Source organism: Bubalus bubalis, chromosome 10 (assembly GCF_019923935.1).
Source record: "Bubalus bubalis isolate 160015118507 breed Murrah chromosome 10, NDDB_SH_1, whole genome shotgun sequence".
NCBI classification, from domain to species: domain Eukaryota; kingdom Metazoa; phylum Chordata; class Mammalia; order Artiodactyla; family Bovidae; genus Bubalus; species Bubalus bubalis.
This window is the reverse complement of record NC_059166.1, coordinates 56442294-56468796: the sequence shown is the minus strand read 5'-3', so window position 1 is coordinate 56468796 and position 26503 is coordinate 56442294.

The window sequence follows — 26503 nt, the reverse complement described above, 5'->3', positions numbered from 1 at the left end:
GGAGAGAAGGAGAGAGCCTATCTGAATGTGGCATATCAATTGGTGTCCCCAGACATACTTTATTTCATATATCTCATGTTAGAATATATTTGATGTATATGGAAATCCTGAAGTAGAAGGATAAATTACTGGATTAGGAAACTAATTTTCTATCCCTGACACCTACCAGCAAGAGAAGTATAGAAATCCTTTGATACAATTTACAAACTGTCAGAGATAATCCTCATCATTTTTTTTTCCTACCCTCTTTCTGATAAAATTTTTATATAACCTATTGTCTTATCAGAGAACTCAATTAAGAGCCCTGCAAAACTGAAGTTATTTTTATTCTCACTGGCATGAGTCAATTATTTAATTTGATTGGTACCACAAGAGCCAGACATTTCTATCAGAAATATCCCCTGCAAGGCAGGGAAATATCCCCTGCAAGGCGGGGAAATATCCCCTGCAAGGCTGTCACACTACCATTTTCATTATTGCACCAGTCTCTTTTATTCCTTTATCCCTCCCTACCTTCCATCTGCTTTCTACAAACCTCATTTTCTCTTTCTCCTGTGAATCTTTATACCTTCCTGGAGAACTCACAGGAACCGCTAAACTCTGTGGTTGCCTCTTAAGGATAAAGCAGGTGTGTACCTAAATTTAGCCCAAACTTTGACTGTACTTTGTGATTCTCAACTAGATGATTTTACATCTCATAAACACCATCCCGAATATTCTATTATTTGTGTTCCTTTTTATTATGGCAACCACCGGGCAATAAATTGGCTATGTCAGTCCCCTCAGCGCACTTCAAATGAGGCTCCTTCAGCACTGTGCGTGAGTTGGCAGCACTTCAAGAGGCCAGTGATATGGCAGTGCTTTGCAGGGGGATTAGCAAGGCACGTCCACTGAGACTGAAAGATTCTTCAGAAATACTGAATGGAGAAAATTAGACATGAACTAAGAACCCAAAGGATCATGTTACTTAAGAGCCATGGCTGGGAAACTTAATTATGAAAAGGGATGAGATTATTCTAGGGCAGGAGGTCAACTTAGCCTCTGATTTTCAGTCTTATTAATATATGGAAGAAAATTCCTTTTATGTGAGATGAAATTTGCTAAGCAACTCCCTTAAGTTTCTTATTATGTATTTACTAATTAAAAGCCTTTTCTAACCTTTAAATGATGAATGACCAGTAAATATATCTATAAAATTCACATACCTGCTGTAATTTCTTTTAGAGCAAAGGCAGCCTGCATAGCATTATTTATTAAGAGGAGAAATTGAGCTCTTCACAAAGTACTGATAATGTGTTCCTCTGGCATAATCTAAACACAGATCCTTGAAAACACTCAATTAATAATGTGTTGAGATGTATCAGTGCCCTACCCACTAATCACAGGATGAAAACATACATTCTTTCAGGTTTTTCATTTTTAATGTTTAATCTCAAAACGTAAATTTTCCCCTACAGAGAACATCAAAAGACAAATTCCCTTAGTGGCATTTTACAATTAATTTTAATATCCGTGAACTAAGCACATAAATTTTTCCAGTCGTAGCATATGCAAATGTGTTTTTGCATATCTTTGAAGTAGCTGTTATTAAATGCAGATACCATCTCTGCTTGGGGCTGAGTATTAAAATAGTTTTTACAAAAATAACAAAATATGTTGTATGTTATTTTCTAGATGGTTTGTTTTAGTCAATAAATTTCCTTAGACAGTAAAAGTGAAGATGCTATAACTCAGATTCCATAACTTATACTATGGAATGCAAGTCTAAGTATTTATAAAAGCTTCAAAATAATTAAAGTCAACTCCTCAAACTAGAGAGAAAAGACACAATAGAGAGGAAAGCCTGGACAAAATCCACTCCAAACAGAAAAATTCTGCTTAGCAAATTTGAATTAGAAACATGAGGAAATGAATGATCCCAAGTTATGAAGAGCTTGTGGTATTTTATGCATCTCTGTGTCTGTATTTTGGTAATATCCCTATGTATTTAGTCAGGGTTCTCCAAAGAAAGAACAATAGGAGACCATATATGCATAAATGGGATTATATGTATTAATAATGCTATCCAATTATATATTGTAGTATTTATTTACATAATACATTATATTTTATTTATATTACACATGTGTGCATTTATAATATGCATAGTTGTACTTTATATGTGTGTGTGTGTGTGTGTGTGTGTGCTCATTTTCTTCTCCAGGGTGTTGGGGGAGCATGTAATTTCCTCGGTTCTGTCTCATCACAACAAAAATTTGAAGTGACAGACCAGCATTACAGCCTTCGGATGGACCAGTGTTACAGCTCTCAGATGGACTGGTGTTACAGCTCTGTGTTTCAGCTCAGTTTTATTTAGAAAGTAAAGGAAAATACATCCTTGAGGTATAAGGGCATGCCAACCCAAAAGACATGAAGAGAAGAGAAAGAGAGACCTCCCAGCCATTTGGCTCCTCTTTTTATATATTTTTTCTTCTCCCCCTGGACCTGCTGTATGTAAATTGGGCTAGTCAGGAGTGCCGTTTGTTCTACCTGAGGTCCTCACTCCAGTCCTCAGATCTTCCTTTGTTTTATTTTCACGGGCTTTTCCCTTCCTTGTCTTTTAGCCACCAGCATTCTGGACTGCTTTTCCTATTCTAACTACCTAACAGGGGATCTTTCCAACCCAGGAATCAAACCTGTGCCTCTGACACCTCCTGCATTGGCGGGTGGATTCCTTACCACTAGTGCCACCTGTATGCATATACATAAGTATAAAACAAGAAATTGGCTCACACATTTATGCAGGCTGGTGCATCCAATCTACAGAGTGTGTTGGTAGGCAGAAGACCTGGGGAGAAATGTTGTTTTACTCTGAGGGCTTTCAGTAGGAAAGCCCAATGTGATGTTGCAGATAAGGTTTAGATGCAGTCTGCTGGAGAATTATCCCTTACCTGGGGGAGGAATTTTTGTTCAATCTAGGCTGTCAACTGATGGAATGGAATCAACTTGAGTTATAGAGAGTAATCTGCTTTAATCTACCAATTAAAATGTTCATCTCATCTGAAAACACTCTTGCAGAAATGCCCAAAATATTAAGGCCAACTATCTGATCTTCCCCAATGAACCCATCAAGTAGACACATGAAATAAACTGCCATCCCCTCTAAGTCATTTAAAATAAAAAGTCGGTATTTAGCAAGTTAAAAATTGTGCCGATTGTCACATCAGAATGTCTATTGGAATAAAAAGTAATAGCCACATTGGTAAGCCTGATATTTTCTGTACAAAGATCCATCTAGTCAAGGCTATGGTTTTTCCTGTGGTCATGTATGGATGTAAGAGTTGGACTGTGAAGAAGGCTGAGTGCTGAAGAATTGATGCTTTTGAACTGTGGTGTTGGAGAAGACTCTTGAGAGTCCCTTGGACTGCAAGGAGATCCAACCAGTCCATTCTGAAGGAGATCAGCCCTGGGATTTCTTTGGAGGGAATGATGCTAAAGCTGAAACTCCAGTATTTTGGCCACCTCATGTGAAGAGTTGACTCATTGGAAAAGACTCTGATGCTGGGAAGGATTGAGGGCAGGAGGAGAAGGAGACGACAGAGGATGAGATGGCTGGATGGCATCACTGACTCGATGGACATGAGTCTGAGTGAACTCTGGGAGTTGGTCATGGACAGGGAGGCCTGGCGTGCTGCAATTCATGGGGTCGCAAAGAGTCGGACATGACTGAGTGTCTGAACTGAACTGAAACTTAAAAGTGTGGTTGCTTATCTAACCAAAGTTGGAAGAAACAGTCATTAATTTTAAATTGGAAATCTTGTACCATAGTCAGTGCACAATGGGGATTAAAAGTTTGATATTAATCTAGAACAGTGTTTTTCAAATAAGTAACTCATTCAAATGAGAAGTACTTGAGAGTTTTCAGGAAATCCTAAAATTCAGACTTTGCGCCCTGAGTTAACGTAATGTGGTACACATGATGAGCTTGATTAATGTTGTTCTAGGAGAAGAGTTAAGACAATAATAGAAGTGTTATTGATAATCCTTGAGGAAAACACCTATGGACTAGTAGAGAAAGAAAGCATTGATGAATTTGAAAAATGGCTTATCTTCTAAAATTTCAAAAATTCTAGAATTTGTTATCAAGTGGGTGGACTGGAGGATACATTAGAAGCTGTTAAAGTAGTATTAAATATCCTTTCTTTTTAAAGAATTAATAAATTAGTATAGCAAAACATTGCTGGTGTTCAGTCATTCAGTCATGCCTGACTCTTTGAGACCCACCCCATGGACTACAGTACACCAGGCTTCCCTATCCTTCACTATCTCCCAGAGTTTGCTCAAACTCACTTGCTCAAACTCATCATCATCCATTGAGTCGATGATGAAATCCAACCATCTCATCCTCTGTCCTTGCCTTCTCCTGCTGCCCTCAACCTTTCCCAGCATATTGTCCAATGAATTGGCTCTCTGCATCAGGTGGAAAAAGTGTTGGAGTTTCGGCTTCAGCATCAGTCCTTCCAGTGAATATTCAGGAATGATATTCTTTACTATTGACTGGTTTGATCTCCTTGCTGTCCAAGAGACTCCCAAGAATCTTCTCCAGTACCACAATTCAAAAGCATCAGTTCTTTGGTGCTCAGCCTCCTTTATGGTCCAACTCTCACATCTGTACTTGACTACTGGAAAAATCATAGCTCTGACTTTATGGACCTTTGTCAGCAAAGTGATGTCTCTGCTTTTTAATACACTGTCTAGGTTTGTCAAGGAGAAGGCAATGGCAACACACTCCGGTACTCTTGCCTGGAAAATCCCACAGACGGAGGAGCCTGGTAGGCTGCAGACCATGGGGTCGCTAAGGGTCGGACATTACTGAGTGACTTCACTTTCACTTTTCACTTTCATGCACTGGAGAAGAAAATGGCAACCCACTCCAGTGTTCTTGCCTGGAGACTCCCAGGGACAGTGGAGCCTGGTGGGCTGCCGTCTATGGGGTCCAACAGAGTCAGACATGACTGAAGTGACTTAGCAGCAGCAGCAGCAGGTTTGTCACAGTTTTTCTTCTAAGGAGCAAGTGTCTTTTAATTTTGTGGCTGCCGTCAACATCCACAGTGATTTTGGGGCCCAAGAAAACAGTCTCTCACTATTCCCATTTTTTTCCCCATCTATTTGCCGTGAAGTGATGGGACTGGATGCCATGATCTTTGTTTTTTGAATGTTGAGTTTTAAGCCAGTTTTTTCACTCTCTTCTTTCACCTTCATCAAGAGGCTCTTTACTTCCTCTTCCCTTTCTGCCATAAGGGTGGTGTTACCTACATATCTGTGGTTGTTATTTCTCCCAGCAATCTTGATTCCAGCTTGCTCTTCATCCAGCTGGGCATTTTGCATAATGTACTCTGTATATAAGTTAAATAAGCAGGGTACCAATATACAGTCTTGATGTACTCCTTTTCCAATTTTGAACCAGTCTGTTCCATGTCTGGTTCTAATCAAGATAAAGATAAGCAGTACAAAGATATGTACATTTCTATAAAGGATATGGCAAGAATGTATTAGACAAGTGAGAATTAGACTGAACAAATATTCAGTTTCAACTAAGGGTAAAAAATTGGTGGAATCACAAAGATATTCTCCATGTCTCTGCTCTGTTTAGTATATTTGCAATGAATACCATACAGTTAAAGGGACAGCATTATGTACATAGGTAGCTTTCAAAAGAGTGGAAAGAGTAATTATTCATTAGAGTAAAAAAAAAGAGTAAACAAGGATTTCAAAATTACAGCAGCACATTTTAAATTAATTTTCTCAGAAGTCAGATATAGTGTTTTTTTTAATTGGTATATAACTGACATTCAATAAACTGCACCTTTTTAAAGTATATGATTTTATAACTTTTGAAAATTGCATAAATTACAAACCGTTTACCACATTTAAAATAATGAATTGTCTATCTCTGTAACTGTTTCCCTATGACATTTTTGTAGTCCCTTCCTCCCCCCAACCCAGGGCATCACTGATTTGCTTTGTCACTATAAATTCATTTGTTTTTCCTGGAATTTTATCCATCTTAAAGCATACATATGTACTCTTTATTTGTTTGACGTCTTTCAGTCAGAGTAACTATTTTGAGATTCATCCATGTTGCATAGTTCATTCCTTTTATGCTAAATATTATCCTGTTGTAGAAGTATTCTATAGTTCATTCACCCATTTACCAGTCACTAAACACTTGGGTTGTTTCCAGTTCGGCTCTCTTGCACACAGAGCTGCAATGTGCACTCATGTACAAGATTTTGTATGAAAACATGCTTTTATTTCTCTTATGTAAACAAAAAAAAATAGGATGATTAAATCATGCTGTAAAGGTATATTTAACTTTTTAGGAAACTGCAGAACTGTTTTCTAAAGTGGTTGCAACATTTTACTCTTCCAGGAGAAGTGATGCAAGCTCGATTTTCTCCACAGCTTTGTAAACACATTTATGACTACTCTTTCATTTTTTTTAGTCAGATTAATAGTTTTATAATGATATTTCTTTGTGGTTTTTGTTTTCACTTTTCTAATAATGGTGTTGAGCATCTTTTTATTCGCCTATTAACCAGCTGTATATCTCCTTTCATGACAGGTCTATAGTAGTATTCTTGATGAAGTGTCAAGTCAAAACTTTGACCCATTTTTATCAGATTGTTTTTCAATAATAAACTGAATTTTCAGAGTTTTAAAATTATATATACTGGTTATAGGAAAATATGGTACATGATGAGGAGAAAACTCAAAACTTAAAGATATTAGAGTTAATAGTTTTGAATGGTTGATTTTTCTCCTCATTGTATCAAAATTCCCTGATGTTTTCATGACCTGTTATTTTTTTTTTAGTGCAGTCATTATAATTTTACTCTTTCAAGTGTTTTATATTTCTGTATTCTTGAGATTTTTCCTGTGATGCAGCTAAATTACTTGGAAGCCATCTAATCTTTTAAGATTTCTAAATGGCTGCTCAGTCTAGGAATATTTATTTCCCTCTGCAGAGTCAAGATACTTCTCCTTACTCTACACAGTCTTGCATGAAATGGGATTTTTTTCAGGCTGTCTGAAGGGAGCAGGCACTATTCCTGACCCTTCACATGCAACAGTGATTGCTGCCTCTAAACTTTAGAAGAGTTTTGCTTAGTATCAGATGTCCTCATACATATATACTGATCAATATTCAACTGAATGCTCAAGGGGAAGGCTTTATAGATTTCTGGAGTCATATGTCTGTGCATCTCCCTCTTGTTCAGCATTCGCTCCTATGAATTGATAATATATTGACTTTCCCCAGATTCTCAGCTGCATCTCCTCAATTCAAAGAATCCTCAAACTTTGCTTGGTTTCTCCCTCCCTACCCTAATAGCTTGAAACTCTCTCAAGACAGTATGTTGGGATAATAGTAGAGAGCACTGGCTTTTATTCACAATGTCCAGCAGTGAATCAGGGAAGTTTATCTTTATTGCTTTATGTTCATTGTCTTAAGCTTGTTGTTTCATATGTTTTGGATAAATATGGTCATTTTATCCCATATTGACCAGGACTTTCAATGGACTAATCGAGGGGACAAGAGAGAAACCAGTGTTTACACAAGGTCAGAAAGTCACAATGGAGACTTCGGCATAAAACTGGGACTCTTACAGCAAAATTCTGTAAAGCAATTATCCTTCAATAAAAAATAAATTAATTAAAAAAATAAAGACAAAAAAAAATATCTGGGACTCCTAAATGCATATCTTCTGAGGAAGGCTAAAAAAAGACAATATATTGTCCTTAAGAGAGATGATACAGAAACTTGCCTCTTTGGATATTCTCTTAGATGAGAGGGACATAATTAGAACTGAAGTTATATTTTTATTAGCCATATTTTCATTATATTTTCAGAATCAAAACCCCTGGTTCAGAAAAATCCAAGCTAATAATTTAATCTAAAATAATTATCTAACAGTAGTGAGTTCAGATATGTGGAAGAAATATAAGCAAATGCCCTCAGGAGGAACATAGGTTTCAGTTGATGACATTTGACACCAAGACTAAACTAGATGAGCAAAGGATTTATTTAAGAAAACTCCTTTGAAATGTAAAGGATTTGGGAGGAAATTTATTTAGAAAGAAGAGTTTCCTGTTACTGAGAGCTCCCACAATCTTGTGTGAAAATAAACACTGTCTTTTCTCTTGTTAAAAAAAAAAAAAAAAGATGTTTAAGAAGAGATTTCAAATTGTGATGCAGGTCTGTCCCCTGTGAAAAGAGCACAAGACAGAAATATTGGGTATAAAGACTGTAGTTAAGCAATGGCTGGTTTGTGTCTGGTTGACTTCCTTAGTGAATAGTGTCCTACCAAGGGCTTAGCATTGTTCCCTGTTGCTCATAGTTTGGATGTTGTGATCCAGCAGTAGCTTTCTATTGGCATGTGGATTTTCACACTGATCAAGAGGAATAAGTGTGTGTCAGAGACAGAGTCTCATAGGTGGATTACATATATATAATGAGTCAGTATTTATGATCAGTAGGAAAGAAAGGTATTAAAAGAAGTGCTATAAATCTTTCATAATAAAAGTGTTTTCCTAATAAAACAAACAGAAAAGGAAAATTGTATCTTCTCTGACAAGGCTTAAAATTCCAGATAGATTTCAAGCTGAAATGTGGAAGGCAAAGGTTTAAAATTCTTCAAGACAATGTAGGAAATATATTCATGACTCTGAGGAAAGGGAAGATTTTTGCTTTGTTTTGTTCCATCTTATAAATAAGATAGGCAAACTATCATGGGAAAAGTGATAAATCACAAAATTATGAAATACTGTTGTCTTAAGATACTATAAGAAAGTGAAAAGACCAGTTCTCAACCAAGAGGTAATATTTCAGCAGATGTAACAGAAAACTATATGGGTAGAGAAAATATACAAATGTTGCAAATCAATACTATAAAAAGAAACATCCTAATAGAAACTGAAGAAATGATATGAAAAGAAATTTTACTCAAAACAAAACACAACTGAACAATAAATATAGGGACTGATACTCAATGTCAGGAAATGCATAATAAAAGTACAATGAGGAAAAAATTTATAGTTAACCAATTTGAAAAATTTTAAATATGCTACTGTGATTATAGAGTAGGGTGAATCAATATACTTATAGTACAATTGGATATCGTGTAAGTACTTTGGAAAATAATTTATTATTAGCTCTCATAGTAGACTGCATACATACTCTGGACAGGCAGCAGTACAGGTACAGCACAGTGTCCAGAAGGAATGTGAAAACTCCGCTAGACAAAAACAGAAACTGTTGATCAGAACCTGGTGGTAAAACTCAAGGATGACAACAAGTTGAAGAATAACAGCTCTCACAGGCATAAAAAAGGAGCACCATCATTACCACTCACTGTGCAAGAAACAGTGACAAGACCTAAAGAAGCATTTTTAAATGTTATTAAATGTTTTTAAAAATTAAGAGTGTTGTCTGTGGAAGAAGTATGTTTATTTTGTTTGGTCACAGTAGCAAAAAAAGAGCCAGAAAATGAGTGTTCAAAATGTAATTTTTACCTAATTTGAAAAGAGAGAGAGAAAAGAAATATGTTTGTAATATAAATGTACATGGAGAGGTTTCTCTATGTCTTTATCCATCTCCCTCCCTCTCTCTCTTTCTCTCTCTCTCTATATATATGTATATATATATATATATATATATATGTATATATGTTTAAAGAAATACACAGTATATATATATTTAAACAATAGGATGCTGAATAATGTGACTAGTTTTTTACCATATGTTAGAATAACCTTCCCTTGTCCCAAATGCCAAAATATATCTAAAGGGATAATATAATTTAGTGTTTCTTTTATCCCTCAGGCAGCCTTTATAACACATTTCCAGAATCACATCATTCCTCATAAGACGTTTTAAAAATAACCATTTCAGAGTTGCTCTAATATTCCATGCAAGGATCAAAGACTATGTGGTTCCAAGGATAACTTCTGCTTTAGAATGGCAGTTTCTGTCTGAATGAATTTATCAGCAAGAACGTGGTGTGGACAGGGAAGAATATAGACCCAGCTTAGATACTTCTTAGAGGTATCATCTTCTCTGAGCTTCTCCTTCTTCATCTGTAATATAGGATAATGGTATTGACTTCAAAAGACTGAGATGGATTAAATGATGATAGAAATCTTGGCATCTTGTGTATAGGACTTATCATAGAGTAAGCTTTTAATAAAGTTATTATTAACAATGCAAGAATTGAAATCTCTTTTTCCCCCTTATTCACAGCATGAATCTTATGGAAAGTTTTATTCCACACTGAAAAATGTTAGAAAAGAAATTTAAACACCATAGCAAGTACTTAAATCAAAATATAAAATTCAGATCATTCCCTAAATTTTTAGGGAGTTTTTATAAAAAGCCATTTTTACATTTTATTGGCTAAATGAACAGTTGATTAACACCTCCTATAAAGCACAGCAAATGTATCGATAGTGGAATTTCAAGTAGTAATGGCACATTGAGGCCAAGCAAGAGACATGCACTTTTGTATCTGTGGTAGGCAGAGAGACCAGGATTTCCACCCCCTAGTGGGGACAGCTTACAAAATCCCTATGCCTTGAGTGTTGGCAGAATATGAAATACTGGGCTACTAATCAACTGACTTTGAGTTAATAGAAAAGCAGATGATTGGTTGTGCCTGATGTAATCAGGCCAGCCCTTTTTGAAGTCAGAAGATTGGAGGGAACCATATGGCAAAGACCTAAAAAGTGACAGCTAGCAAAAGAATGGGGATATCTATCTGGTCTGTGATTTCAAGGAACTGAATTCTGCTGACACCCTGTGAGCTCTAAAAAGGATCCAAGCTTCATAAAGAGAACAAACACAAGAAACCACTTGACTTTAGCCTTGTGAGGGGGACACTGAGCAGGGGCCCAGTGAACCCATACCTAGACAAGAGACCCACAGAAACTGTGAGATAGTACATCTGTGTGTTATTTGCTGTTTATGGTAATTTATTACCGCAGCAAGAGAACATCAATGTGATATTAAAGCCAAATTAGAAAGATGATTGATGCCAATGATCTTAAAGAGTTCAGTTCAGTTCAGTCTCTCTGTCGTGTCTGACTACTTGCGACCCCATGGACTGCAACACACCAGGCCTCCCTGTCCATCACCAACTCCCAGAGTTTACTTAAAGGGTAAGACTGTGGGAAATGGTTTGTATAAAGAAAGAACTTGGGCCTCTAGTGTCCTTGAGTGTCAGGTTTTATGGTTTGTTCTGATTCAAGTAGTGCTAATATTAAATACAGCATGCCCATACAGTTGGCATAAGTCTTTTAGAAATTTTTCAGAGATGATCATGTTTATACCACCCTTTCATTTATTTATAATGTCCGAAGACCCTCAAATCCTACCTACCCCTATAGACAGATCCTGCAGATAATGAAAGCACAGGAAAACTTCTCAAACTGAAAAGAAAAAGATTGTAGCTTTCAAGTAAGACTACTGAAATGAATGGTGTTTTTCTAGCACTGTACATCTTAAGAGTTTAAAATATGTCATGAAATTTAGATTTTCTGGTTCAATATTTTAATAAATAAAAAATGTGCTTCCTAATGTTTCCTCCCCTGCAAAATTTTTCATCTTTCTCTCTCACAAACAGTAATGACTTACTGCTGGATGGAAAAAAGTGAGCACTTCAAAGGACTTGTGGTGTATACAGCATGGTAGGAGGTACATGAAATCCAGCTACTTGAAAGACACGGTTTGTCTTTCATGTTAGTGGAAAACAAATAATTTTAACACACCCCATGGTAAGGCCAATGGGATTTTTATGATTATTACTGAAAGCATCACACTCCCCATTACCTTTGTTTCATTACAAATATTGTGTCTGGTTCTTAACTCCTTTCTGTGTTGATCCTTTGGTTATGACACTAAAAGAAACTGCTTTTCATGATCCTCCCCAGAAGCACTGTATTTACAAATAATTTCATACAACAGTTGAGAAAGACCAACATTGATTTTTTCACACAGTCTTCATAGAAACTGCATATTGTTATAATCAACTAAAAAAAAGTGTTGGAACCTACCTTTACAGAAAACTTTCCCAGATTTTTCTTGCTCCATTAAGAGGCTAGTACTGTTGCATGCTTATTTGAATTTTAGCAGATATCAAAGCAAATATCTGCTTGGAACTAGAGACACAAGATATTGCCAGTTCATCCTTGAGAGAGTTTGTACAGTTTTAAGCTCACCTCAGCACTCAGAATGCAAATGTGTTGTTCACCATCAGCCTATAATTAATCTGCTTATCATCATATTAAAAATTACTTCATGAGGGACTTCCCTGGTGGTCCAGTGGTTTGGACTTCGTCGTCCATTACAGGGGATGCAGGTTTAATCCCTGGTCAGGGAGCTAAGATCCCACATGCCTCACAGCCAAAAAACCAAAACATAAAACAGAAATGCTACTGTAAAACTTTCAATAAAGACTTTAAAAATGATCCACATCAAAAAAAATCTTAAAAAAAAAAATCACTTTCCAGTCTGATGAGCAACACAGATCTGAAAATATTTTTAATTTTATATTTCTTTCATTACTAGTATCTGTATGCAGGTCAGGAAGCAACAGTTAGAACTGGATATGGAACAACAGACTGGTTCCAAATAGGAAAAGGAGTACGTCAAGGCTGTATATTGTCACCCTACTTATTTAACTTCTATGCAGAGTACATCATGAGAAACGCTGGACTGGAAGAAACACAAGCTGGAATCAAGATTGCCTGGAAAAATATCAATAACCTCAGCTATGCAGATGACACCACCCTTATGGCAGAAAGTGAAGAGGAACCAGAAAGCCTCTTGATGAAAGTGAAAGTGGAGAGTGAAAAAGTTGGCTTAAAGCTCAACATTCAGAAAACGAAGATCATGGCATCCAGTCCCATCACGTCATGGGAAATAGATGGGGAAACAGTGGAAATGGTGTCAGACTTTATTTTCTGAGGCTCCAAAATCACTGCAGATGGTGACTGCAGCCATGAAATTAAAAGACGCTTACTTCTTGGAAGGAAAGTTATGACCAACCTAGATAGCATATTCAAAAGCAGAGACGTTACTTTGCCAACAAAGGTTCGTCTCGTCAAGGCTATGGTTTTTCCTGTGGTCATGTATGGATGTGAGAGTTGGACTGTGAAGAAGGCTGAGTGCTGAAGAATTGATGCTTTTGGACTGTGGTGTTAGAGAAGACTCTTGAGAGTCCCTTGGACTGCAAGGAGATCCAACCAGTCCATTCTGAAGGAGATCAGCCCTGGGATTTCTTTGGAGGGAATGATGCTGAAGCTGAAACTCCAGTACTTTGGCCACCTCATGCGAAGAGCTGACTCATTGGAAAAGACTCTGATGTTGGGAGGAATTGGGGGCAGGAGGAGAAGGGGATGACAGAGGATGAGATGGCTGGATGGCATCACTGACTCGATGGATGTGAGTCTGAGTGAACTCCGGGAGTTTGTGATGGACAGGGAGGCCTGGCGTGCTGCGATTCATGGGGTCGCAAAGAGTCGGACACGACTGAGTGACTGAACTGAACTGAACTGTATATATATTTTGTTTTCATTTATATATTTCTTAGTCATTTGTAGTTTCTTCTGCCATGTATATATCTCCTAGTCATTTCTTAGTCATTTATTGTTCATAATATAACACATTCACCTTAATTTGATCACCCTGTAGCTCAGACAGGATTCTCAACATATTGCTCAAACATTTTCCTCTTTGTTTCTCCAAAAACATAACTCATAAAGGAAATTTTTTTGGTTTTCTCAGTAGGATCCATGTTAATACATTTGAAATAATAAAATGTTTTAAAAATTTTGTATTATTAAATTAATAACTGTTCATTATAGCAATTACCAATAGACAAAGGCTCATAATTTGTTCTTTTAAAAACACATATTACTTGGAAGCTATTATTCAAAAGATAAAATGAATAATCAACCTTAGTAGAAAGAACTGCTATATAATTGTAGGGATGATAAAATTTAGTATCAGTAAGATTTTTTCCATGTCTTAAAGGTAAAAATTGATTTTATTCAATATAAATTAGTTCTGTCAAATTTTAATATGTTTGTTCAATATATGAAAATAATTGCTATATTTTGTGTTTAGAAAATTCATTATTTTTATAGATGTATTTCTTACTACAGTCTTTCTCAAAGTTTCACTTCTTCCTCAATTTAGACATGCTCACAGTTGAAAAAAGAAAAGTGATTGAGACAAAATGAAACTGTTTTTAAATCAACAATTTGCTTTAATTTACTAAGAGTGATTATAACTACATAACTCTATGAGATAAGTCAAAATAGCATATTTCAATGAGTGTGTTTATTAAGTTCATTAAAATTAAACTGTGTACAGTGCATTTTAAATGAAGCTATTTATATTCCATCTCAAAAATAATATTTTTAAGTAATACTTTTATCATAATGAAATGGGCTTTTAAAATGGTCTAAGTTTTAACTAAGCATAATGTATCAATAGATTACAATATTTTATCATGCATATTTCAGCCTATTTATAATATACATTTTTTAGATTTCAGGATATATTTATAAAATAACTGTCCTATAGATTTTCACCTTAAATTACTTAAAACACTTAGATAAACATCAATCACTTTTTTCATAAAAAAAGTATGTTTGTTTTCTATTGTTGCTGTAATGAATTGCTACAAATTTAGTGGATTAAAACAACACAAATGTTTTTTCTTTTATCAGTTCTGAAGTCCTAATATTCAAAAGGTGTATTACAGGGCAGAAAACAAGAAGTTGGCATTCTTCTAGATACTTCAGGGAAAAATCTGTTTCACATTCAGTTTGGATTGTAGTCACATCACTCCAGTATCTGCTTCTTTGGTCACATCACCTTTCCTTTCTGTGACTTCTCCTGCCTTCCTTTGAGGATCTTTACGACTACACTGTGTGCATGGTAAGTTACTTCAGTCATGTCCGACTTTTTGCGACCCCATAGAGTGTAGCCTGCCAGGCTCCACTGTCCATGAGATTCTCCTGGCAAGAATATTGGAGTTGGTTGCCATTTCCTCCTCCAGGGGATCTTCCCAAGCCAGGGCATCTGACCTGTGTCTCTTACGTCTCCTGCATGGGCAGACAGCTTCTTTGCACCAGCACCACTACATTGGACACAACCAAATAATCCAGGAAAATCTTCTATCAAAATCGTTAACTAAACCACATAAACACCTCCCCTTTTACCACTTAAGGGGTAATGTAATCTGATTTTAGGGCAGGGACAATATGTGGGGATGATTTAGCCTAACACAAAAAACATCTATTTATCTTTTTTAGTGAGGAAATATATAAAGCTGCCATCCAGAAATCAGTAAAATTTTACCTACTCTTTGAAAAAGGAATATTTTTGGAGGCAATAAGCCTATATGAATTGTACATAGTACAAGATAGAATTCTGTAATAACATTTATTTTTACCCACAAGCATGACTGCCAAAGCACTATTAGTAACCCAAGAGGAGTTTGATAGATTTATAATTGACATACTTTTGTTCTGTGCTAAATATGTATTATTCTGTTGCATATATTGAAATATGCAGAAAAATAAATGTTTTAATAAAGCAAATGAAGGACATTCACCCTCAGCTCAGAGTATACATTGATTTTCAGCTTGAAGGCTATCTTGACCACCAGAAGGACTATAAAGTGCACTTTAAAAGAGAGCTTATGGAGAGTATATGGAATCCGTAAAATGTGAGGAAAATACCTTAATCTAGAATTCAGGGATTTTCTACCTCCACCTATGCTTATCATTCCACTTGGCTTTCAAAGAAAATTATCAGCAAGGTTCTTAAGCAGGTAATATTTCAAATAAGTTAATAAATGTTTGTATGAGAATACTCTCAAGGCATTTGGATGCTTTCCTGTTGCACTTCTTAAGTATCCCATTTTGCATTATTCTGCTCTGCCTTAGCTACTCTTCTGAGCCCAGAAGATGAATACAATTAATCATATTTCAGAGAATACAGTCCCCATTGTAATTCAATGACATGATGTTTTTGGTATGAATCAACTGTTAATGTTTGCTCTGTTTCAATATTACTATTTGCTCCATAGTTGTAGAAGTTAGTATACTAAAGGAAAGAGAAAGAGAGAGAGAATGAATATAAGAGAGAGAAAGAGACCTTAAGGAGTTGGTTCACAAGACTGTGAGGGCTGGCAAGTCTAAACCTGCCGGGATGACCATCAGGCTGAAAACTTGGGCAGGGTTTGTATCTTACAGTCTTTGGGCATGACTCCCTCTTATCCGGGAAACATCAATTTTTTCTCTGACAAACCGACTGGATGAGACTCATACATGTCATGGAGAGCGATCTGCTTGACTTACAGTCTACTGATTATAAACGTCAATCACATCTAAACAAAATTTCACAGTAGTAAATGTTTGGCCAAATGACTGGGCAGCAGAGTCTAGTTGAGTTGACACATAAAACTAACCACCAGAGTCAAAAACTAAAATGTCTATAGAATGAAGATGATAATGCCATGGAGGCGGGATATTGAAAGAAGAGGGTTAGCAGGTGGCAGGTCTAGACCAGGAGATCAGAATCTCAGTGCTGAGGAACAAACTTTCCATTCTAATTTCTAAGTGAAAGTAGCCAATCTGGAAAGGCTACCAACTGTGTGATTCCAGTCCACAAGACATTCTGGGAAAGGCAAAAGTGTAGAAACAACAAAAAATCAGTGGTTATTGGTAGTGGGGTGGGGTAGGGAACGAGGAGAGATGAATAGGCAGAACTCCAAGAACTTTTAGGGCAGTGAAAACACTATGATGTTATAATGATTATGATGGATATGTCATTATACTTTTATCCAAACCCACAGAGCATACTCAGTACGAGTGAACCCTAAGATAAATGATGAGCTTTGGATGATTATGATGTATCAATGTAGGTTCATCCTTATAACAAGGTCAGATTTCTGTGAGTGATATTAATAATGGGCTGGACCCGTGTGTCCCAATGGGACATCAGAATCCTCTGAGGACATGTCCAAAATATAGCTTCCTGGGTCACACCTCAGCCTCTGGGTCAGGAAGCTGTGTATCTAACGAACTGCCAGGGAGATCCTAATTACAAGTGCCACACCATTGATGTTCACGACCCTGACCACTAGACCATCTTTTATTAACCAAATAATTATGATGTTATGTCTTAAAAGGAGCCCTGAGGTGGGAATTAGGGGACCCTGTCCTCAACCCAGCTCTGATGTGGGTTAATTTTGCTGAGAATTTCCCATAAGCAGTGAAGCAATTTACAATCTTATCCAAAAGTTCAGTAAGACAACAGGGAGAAAAAAAAAAAAAAGTCAAAAAGCAGGAGGAATTATCATTCCCCCAATCTGTCTGTCTTCCTAGGTGGCACAATGGTAAAGAATCCATCTGACAGTACAGGAGATGCAGAAACGTGGGTTTGATTCCTGAGTCAGGAAGATCTCCTGGAGTAGGAAGTGGCAACCGATGCCATTATTCTTACCTGGAAAATTCCACTGATAGAGGAACCTGATGGCCTGCAGTCCATGTGGTCACAAAGAGTTGGACATGACTGAGCATACATTAATAATAGGGGAGTCTGTGCTTGTGAGGGGGCAGAAGCTATATGAGAAATATTTGTACCTTTCTCTCAACTGTGTAATAGATCTTAAAGTACTCAAAAAAGTCACAAACAAACCAAAGAGAGAAGCAAGTGAGTATGGTTTAGACCTAGAAGCACAAATAAGAAGTAAGTAGATCAGTTAGTTGAATAGTACTCCATAGTTTACAGCTTGCTTTTAAATGTATTATTACTTTTAATTATATTATTGAAGCATTCCTAAAATTGAGGTAACTTACTCATTACTCATTCACACCACACATTTACTGAGTGACTGACATGTGCCAGCTCACATGGGAGACAGTAGAGAACAGAGACTCTGCCTTCTTGAAGATTGTTGAAGAACAAACTGACATACTAAGAGAAGAGATGGCAATTAAAAAGCTTTTCTATAATTAAAAACAATCCGTCTCCTTTCATAAGGTGCTTTTATTGTTATCATTTCACAGTGTCCTATGTATTTTTGAGCCTATGTATTGTTAGATGAAGAACTGAGATGTACAGATTGTCACATTATAGACAGGCATTCTCAATTTACCAATCACTTTCTGATTTTATCCTCAAGGCCATGCATTGAGATGATTTCAAAATTGACAGAAAAAATTGCCTTAGGGATTCCAATAAAAATGAAAGAATTAGAATTCATTGTGATTATGGCCTATTGAGAATGGTTTAATAGCTATTACAAAATGATGTAGTCGTGGTTCAAGAAATTTTAGCATTTAGTTTTATGTCTGTAAATTTAGGAGTATAGCATCAGAGTTTATACACAATTTTGCAGAAATGTCAACATGTTATTTTAAAATATACATACCCTGTGGTTTGGGGAGAAAAAAGTGACCCATGGGATCCATGAGTCCACTTTACCATTTTAAAGATTTAAGAGAAGTATAATTGAAATGTTTCTAGCTTGCATTATATTGAAGGGCAGAAAAATAATTTCTCTGGGAATACTTCTGTAAAGTGAAACTTTCTCAATATCTGGATATTATTCTTTATTCTCAATTTTTGCTTAGTTTACAAAAGTGTTAGAAATAAACTAAGTCAGTAAAAAATTAAGGTCAATATAAACTACCTGAATAGTAAAATTCAATATGTTTTAATTTTTAAATTCAGTTCAGTTCAGTCACTCAGGCATGGCTGACTCTTTGTGATCTCTTGGACTGCAGCATGCCTGGCCTTCTTCTCCATCACCAACTCCCACAGCTTACTCAGACTCATGTCCATCGAGTCAGTGATGCTATCCAACAATCTCATCCTCTGTTGTACCATTCTTCTCATGACTTAAATCATTCCCAGCATTGGGGGCTTTTCAAATGAGTCAGTACTCCACATCAGGGGGCCAAAGTATTGGAGTTTCAGCTTCAACATCAGTCCTTCAAATGAATATTCAGGACTGACTTCCTTTAGGATGGACTGGTTGGACCTCCTTGCTGTCCAAGGGACTCTCAAGAGTCTTCTCCAACACCACAGTTCAAAAGTATCAATTCTTCAACATTAAGTTTTCTTCATAGTCTAACTCTAACATCCATTTGGACTATGGGGGAAAAAACATAGCTTTGACTAGATGGACCTTTGTTGGCAAAGTAATGTCTCTCCTTTTTAATATGCTTTCTGGGTTTGTTATAGCTTTTCTTCCAAGGAGCAAGCGTCTTTTAATTTCATGGCTACAGTCACCATCTGCAGTGATTTTGGAGCCCAAAAAAATAAAGTCTGTTATTGTTTCCTTTGTTTCCCAGTCTATTTGACATGAAGTGATGGGACCAGATGCCATGATCTTAGTTTTCTGAAAGTTGAGTTTTTAGCCAACTTTTTCACTCTCCTCTTTCAATGTCATCAAGAGGCTCTTTAGTTCTTTTTCACTTTCTGCCATAAGGGTGGTGTCATTTGCATATCTGAGGTTATTGATATTTCTCCCGGCAATCTTGATTCTAGCTTGTGCTTCCTCCAACCCAGAGTTTCTCATGATGCACTCTGCCTATATATTAAATAAGCAGGGTGACAATATACAGCCTTGACGTACTCTTTGTCCTATTTGGAACCAGTCTGTTGTTCCATGTCCAGTTCTTTTTTTTTTTAAGTCAACAAATATTTATTTCTCCAGTTTCTTTTTTTTTCTTTTATTTTATTATTTTTTTATTTAAATTTATTTATTTTAATTGGAGGCTAATTTCTAATTGTTGAATCTTGACTTGCATACAGATTTCTCAGGAGGAAGGTCAGGTGGTCTGGTATTGCCATCTATTTCAGAATTTTCCAGTTTGTTGTGATCCACACAGTCAAATGTTTTGACATAGTCAATAAAGCATAAGTAGATGTTTTTATGGAACTCTCTTGCTTTTTCCATGATCCAACAGATATTGGCAATTTGATATCTGGTTACTCTGCTTTTTCTAAATCCATATTGAACATCCTGAAGTTCACAGTTCACATACTGTTGAAGCCTGCCTTAGAGAATTTTGAGTATTACTTTACTAGCATGTGAGATGAGTACAATTGTGTGGTAGTTTGAGCATTCTTTGGCATTGACTTACTTTGGGATTGGAATGAAAACAGACTTTTTTACAGTTCTGTGGCTACTGTGGAGTTTTCCAAGTTTCCTGGCATATTGAGTACAGCACTTTCATAGCATCATCTTTTAGGATTTGAAATAGCTCAACTGGAATTCCATCACCTCCACTAGCTTGGTTTCTAGTGATGCTTCCTAAGGCCTACTTGACTTCACATTCCAGGATGTGTGGCTCTTGGTGACTGATCACACCATCATGGTTATCTGAATCGTGAAGATCTTTTTTGTACAGTTCTTATGTGTATTTTTGCCACCGCATCTTCATATCTTCTGCTTCTGTTAGGTCCATACCATTTCTGTCCTTTTTGTTGCCCATCTTTGCATGAAATGTTCCCTTCAGTTTTGTTCAGTTCACTTCAGTCACTCAGTAATGTCTGACTCTTTGTGATCCCATGGCCTGCTGCTCGCCAGGCCTCCCTGTCCATCACCAACTCCCAGAGTCTACTCAAACTTATGTCCCTTGAATCGGTGATGCCATCCAACCATCTCATCCTCTGTAATCCCCTTTAGCTCATGCCTTCAATATTTCCCAGCATGAGGGTCTTTTCAAATGAGTTGGCATTTTTAATTTACTTGAAGAGATCTCTAATCTATCCCATTCTATTGTTTTCCTCTATTTCTTTGCATTGATCACTGAGGAAGGTTTTCTTATCTCTATTCTTGGAACCATTCTTTGGAACTCTGCATTCAAATGGGTGTATCTTTCCTTTTCTCCTTTGCCTTTAATTTCTGTTCATTTCTCAGCTATTTGTGAGGCATCCTCAGGCAATTATTTTGCCTTTTTGCATTTCATTTTCTTGCAGATGGTCTTGATCCTTATTTGGCAATAAGGAATTCATGATCTTTGCCACAGTCATCTCCTGGTCTTGATTTTGCTGACTGTATAGAGCTTCTCCATCTTTGGCTGCAAAGAATATAATCAATCTGATTTTGGTATTGACCATCTGGTGATGTCCATGTGTAGAGTCTTCTCTGGTGTTGTTGAAAGAGGATGCTTGCTATGACCAGTGTGTTCTCTTTCCAAAATTCTGTTAGCCTTTGACCACCTTTGTTTTGAACTCCAAGGACAAATTTGCCTGTTACTCCAGGTACCTCTAGACTTCCTACTTTTGGAGGGATCCCCAATAAGGAAGAATAAAAGGACATGCACTCAGCTTCTCCTGTGAGAACTCTAAAATTACAACTCACTGCTGAACAACCATAGACAGGAGAATGTTGAATCCTACCCAAAAAACTTATCTCATGTCCCAGGATAAAGGAGAGCCCCAGCAAGACTGTAGGAGGGGCAAAATCATGTTTAAAATCATGCCAGAAATTCTCGAAGGGCTCAAACAAACCTTGTGTGCACCAGGACCCAGAGACTCCACAGAGACTGAGCCAGAACTGTGTCTGAGTGTCTCCTGTGGATGTAGGGGTCAGTAGTGGACTGCTGCAGGGGCAGGGGCTCTGGGTGCAGTAGACCTTGGTATGGCATAAGCCCTCTTGGAGGAGGTCGCCATTAACCCTACCATTAAGTTGCCAGAACTTACAAAGAATGCTCAAACTACCACACAATTGCACTCATCTCACACGCTAATAAAGTAATGCTCAAAATTCTCCAAGCCAGGCTTAAGCAATACATGAACCGTGAACTTCCAGATGTTCAAGCTGGCTTTAGAAAAGGCAGAGGAACCAGATATCAAATTGCCAACATCTGTTGGATCATTGAAAAAGCAAGAGAGTTCCAGAAAAACATCTCTTTCTATTTCATTGACTATGCCAATGCATTTGACTGTGTGGATCACAATAAACTGTGGAAAATTCTGAAAGAGATAGCAATACCAGACCACCTAACCTGCCTGATGAGAAACTTGTATACAGATCAGGAAGCAACAGTTAGAACTGGACATGGAACAACAGACTGGTTCCAAATAGGAAAAGGAGTACATCAAGGCTGTATATTGTCACCCTGCTTATTTAACTTTATATACAACTGCATCATGAGAAACACTGGGCTGGATGAAGCACAAGCTGGAATCAAGATTGTGGGAGAAATATCAATAACCTCAGGTATGCAGATGACACCACCCTTATGGCAGAAAGTGAGGAAGAACTAAAGAGCCTCTTGATGAAAGTGAAAGAGGAGAGTGAAAAAATTGGCTTAAAACTCAACATTCAGAAAACAAAGACCATGGTATCTGGGCCTATCAGTTCATGGCAAATAGATTGGGAAACAGTGGCTGACTTTATTTTTTTGGTCTCTAAAACCACTGCAGTTGGTGACTGCAGCTATGAAGTTAAAAGACGCTTACTCCTTGGAAGGAACTACTAACTACTAAGGATTCGTTCAGTCGTGTCCGACTCTTTGTGACCCTGTGGACTGTAGCCCACCAGGCTCCTCCGTCCATGGGGTTCTCCAGTTATGCCCAAACCAGAGACATTACTTTGCCAAAAAAGGTCCATCTAGTCAAGGCTATGGTTTTTCCAGTAGTCATGTATGGATGTGAGAGTTGGACTATTAAGAAAGCTGAGCAATAAAGAATTGATGCTTCTGAACTGTGGTGTTTGAGAAGACTCTTGAGAGTCCCTTGGACTGCAAGGAGATCCAACAAGTCCATCCTAAAGGAGATCAGTCCTGAGTGTTCATTGAAGGACTGATGTTGAAACTGAAACTCCAATACTTTGGCTACCTGATGCAAAGAGCTGATTCACTTGAAAAGACCCTGATGCTGGGAAAGATTGTAGGTGAGAGGAGAAGGGGATGACAGAGGATGAGATGGTTGGATGGCATCACTGACTCAATGGACATGAGTTTGAATAAACTCCAGGAGTTGGTGATGGACATGGAGGCCTGGAGTGTTGCAGTCCATGGGGTCACAAAGAGTCAGATACGACTAAGCAAGTGAACTGAACACAGTACTGGGAAAAAGACTCATGGAGGGCACAAACAAAAGCTTGTACACACCATGACCCAGAAGAAAGGAGCAGTGACCCCACAAGCGACTGAAGCAGGCTTTCCTGTTAGTTTCCAGGATTCTCTGCAGAGGCATGGAGCAGCAGTGGCCTGCTGCAGGGATGGAGGCACTGAGTGAAGCAGTATCTTTTACACCCAATGATAAATCTGACTTTGGAAAAATACTTGATTTTTTGTAATTATTTTTCTCCAACTTAAAGGACTAATGTTAGAGCTAAACTTTAAAATATAATTTGTTCTGTTACTCAGGCTATGTAATTTCTATTATTTCATCTTCTAGTTTATTTTGTCTTTCTATTATTTTGTCTCCTTCAAATCCTTTTCTCTGTATCCTTAATTCCACTGTTGAGCCCATTCATTGAGCTTTAATTCAGTTGGTAGTTTGGGTTTCTTATTTTTGTTTTTGCTTTCTCTTTATTTGCATAATTTGGTTCTCCTCTATATGTTCTATTTATTTGATGAGATTTTCTATTTCTTTGGTGGTGTTTCTATTTTTTTTTTTTTCAAGCTGTTCATAATTCCTGTTAAAACATTGTTATCATGGCTGTCTTATTTATCTTTTTCAGATCATTCTAACATCACTCATCTCAGTATTGGCATCTTGTTGAGATCTCCCTGTTTATTGATATAAGAGATGATTTCCATTTCAAACTTGAACCATTTCATATTATGAGACTCTGGGTTTTGCTTAAATCTTTGTTTTCACTGGATTTCTCTGACACCATGCCAACAGGGGCAGGAAACTACCTTCTCAGAAGTCTTCAAGGAAACAGAAATCATTCATTATCCACTGTATTTCCCATACGAGCACATGTTTGTGCACTGGAGCCACTCAGAAAATGCGTTATGTGAATGAGTGAAGGATGAGCTATTCAACTATGAGGAACATTCAGATAATTAAACTGAATGTCAAGTGGAGGTAGAAGCCCAGTTTTTCCAATTAACATCTTCTACCACCCTGTAATGGGGACAGGGTGGCACTCTTCAAAACTTCTAGAATAGGACGAGGGTTCCAGCTTTTCATATGGTCTCCACGGACACTGTGGTGAAGGACTCCTCATTACAAGTGAGCAACAATGAAGGCCCTGATCATTGGGCTAGGGCTCCTCTGATACCACCCCAGTGGGGGAGAGAGGAGGGGACACCTTGTGACTGCCAAATGGAAACCCAGGTTCCTCACATAGTCTCCACTGACAAGAGGAGATGGTGGCCTCATGATCAGCTGTCAGGGATGAAAAGTCCAGGCTTTCTCCTTGGCCTTCTCTGACATTACCATCTCCTCTCCTGATGTTGGGAAACCTCATTACGACCTTGCAAAGGTGGAGATCTGACTCTCCACTCGACCTTTGCTGGCACTGTATAACCACAGGTTTCCCTGTGGTGTTTGCCTGGAATACAAAGATAATTGTTTCATCATGAACCTGATCCTTTGGTGAGAGAGAGCAGGCTTCTGTTTGGAATTTTGCTGGTCAGTGCCTGTTGAAGGTTCTAGGTTGCAGATCTTCAGCTCTGAGGATCCCAAGGTCTCAAGCCAGTCTGCTTTCTCTTCTTATGTTTATTTTTTATATAATGACCAGGAATTTTAGTTTATTGTAGGTAGAAATAGGGAAAAATTGATCTTTCTCTTGATTTATCTTTATATTTTGATGTATTGTTGTTAGTGTGATAAATACATTTTAATCTATTTTTTCTCTGCTCTGTGTTGTCAGTCTTTATGGTTCCACCTTTGCTTGTATGCAGAATGACAGAAATTTTTAGTTCTGTGAAATTATTAAATCTTGACAAAAAAACAAATGCTTGTTTGACCCACCCCAAGGCGATCATTTGGGGATAATGTATTTGGCTATCAAACAATAAAGCAGGGGCCTGTGATTAATATGAATATATTTTCAGGCAACTTTATGAGAAATAAACTGAAAACCCTAAATTTTGGAGATCTATTATTAGGAAAAACAAAAGTAAATGCTCATATCATAAAGTATTTGCTTTTACCAGAGGTGTAAAAATCTAAAATTAAAGAAAAAATAAAAAAACTTACTTATATAATATAAAGGAAAACTGATTTTCATATTTCAAATAAGATAATAATGAATTTCTTTATCAAAGCCCTCAGCAAAAGACTCTGAAATGTTTTCAAGGAGAATCTCATTAGCAGTATATGAGTTTAGGGAAAACATATTCAAAGCCAGTCAGCCCAGATAATAGATTCTCATGCCTAAAGTAAACTGTGATATCAATTGCAAAAACAAAAGCAAAGCTGCTGGCCTGCACTCACACATGGAAAAGTCTGGTTCTTTACAGCCACTTGAAATATTTGCCCAAATTTGATAGTCTTATGATTCATAAGCCAAGTTGCATCTGGGTTAGACACTCACTTATGTATCTTTCACATCAGAAACAAATTTTCAATCAAGATTTTTTCTAAAGATCAGATTATAAAATAGCTTTGATGCATATTCAGAATAAAATATGGTCTCTTAGTAACCTGAAAGTGTCAAGGCAAAAATAGTCAAGAAAAGAGGCTAAAGTTGTTTCAAAATGTAAGCATGCATACTAGACTTTTAATCAAGAAAAAATGGTTTAAGTTCTAGTTCTGTCATTGAATGAAGTCACTTAGCTATTCTAAGATTCCTGCTTCCATTTGGAAGAATAGTTTTTACTGTTATATATTGCAAATTGTTATCAGTCATGTCCAGTTTGTCTCAGAGATCCAGAGAGAAGACCAAATAAGTTAATTTATTTTGTTTGAATACATAAATATATTTTCTCAAACAGATAAATATTATTTGCTCCTTACATGATGGACACTGGAAAATCAGAAGCCAGATGAGCACAATCTGGGCTCTCAAGGTGATTTTAGTGTCAGAGGCAGTAATGTCAAGAGATCAGGAAGGCTTCTCAGGAGGGTAGCACCCCAATCTAGGGATAAATATAGGAAATGACCTTCTGTATAAGAGTAGGTTTATGGGGAAGATTAAGGCCCACCGTCTTTCTAAATATGGTGCAAAGTGTGAGTTTACTTTTTCTTGAGAGTGATCCCATAGCTTTTACCTGAAGAGCAAAATGTCACCAACTCCCAGCATGTCAAGAACTATTGCCTTAAAGGAAGAGTAGGATTTAACCTGAGCAGAGGGTGGGCCAGTGAGGTGTCATAGGCAGAGGGCCAACATGAGCAAAGATCCAAAGAATTAGAACTAGAGCTAGTGGGAAGCTGTTGTATAACACAGGTAGCACAGCTCGGTGCTCTGTGATGACCTAGAAGGATGGGATGGGAAGCTGGGAAGGAGGCTCAAGAGAGGGGAAATATGTG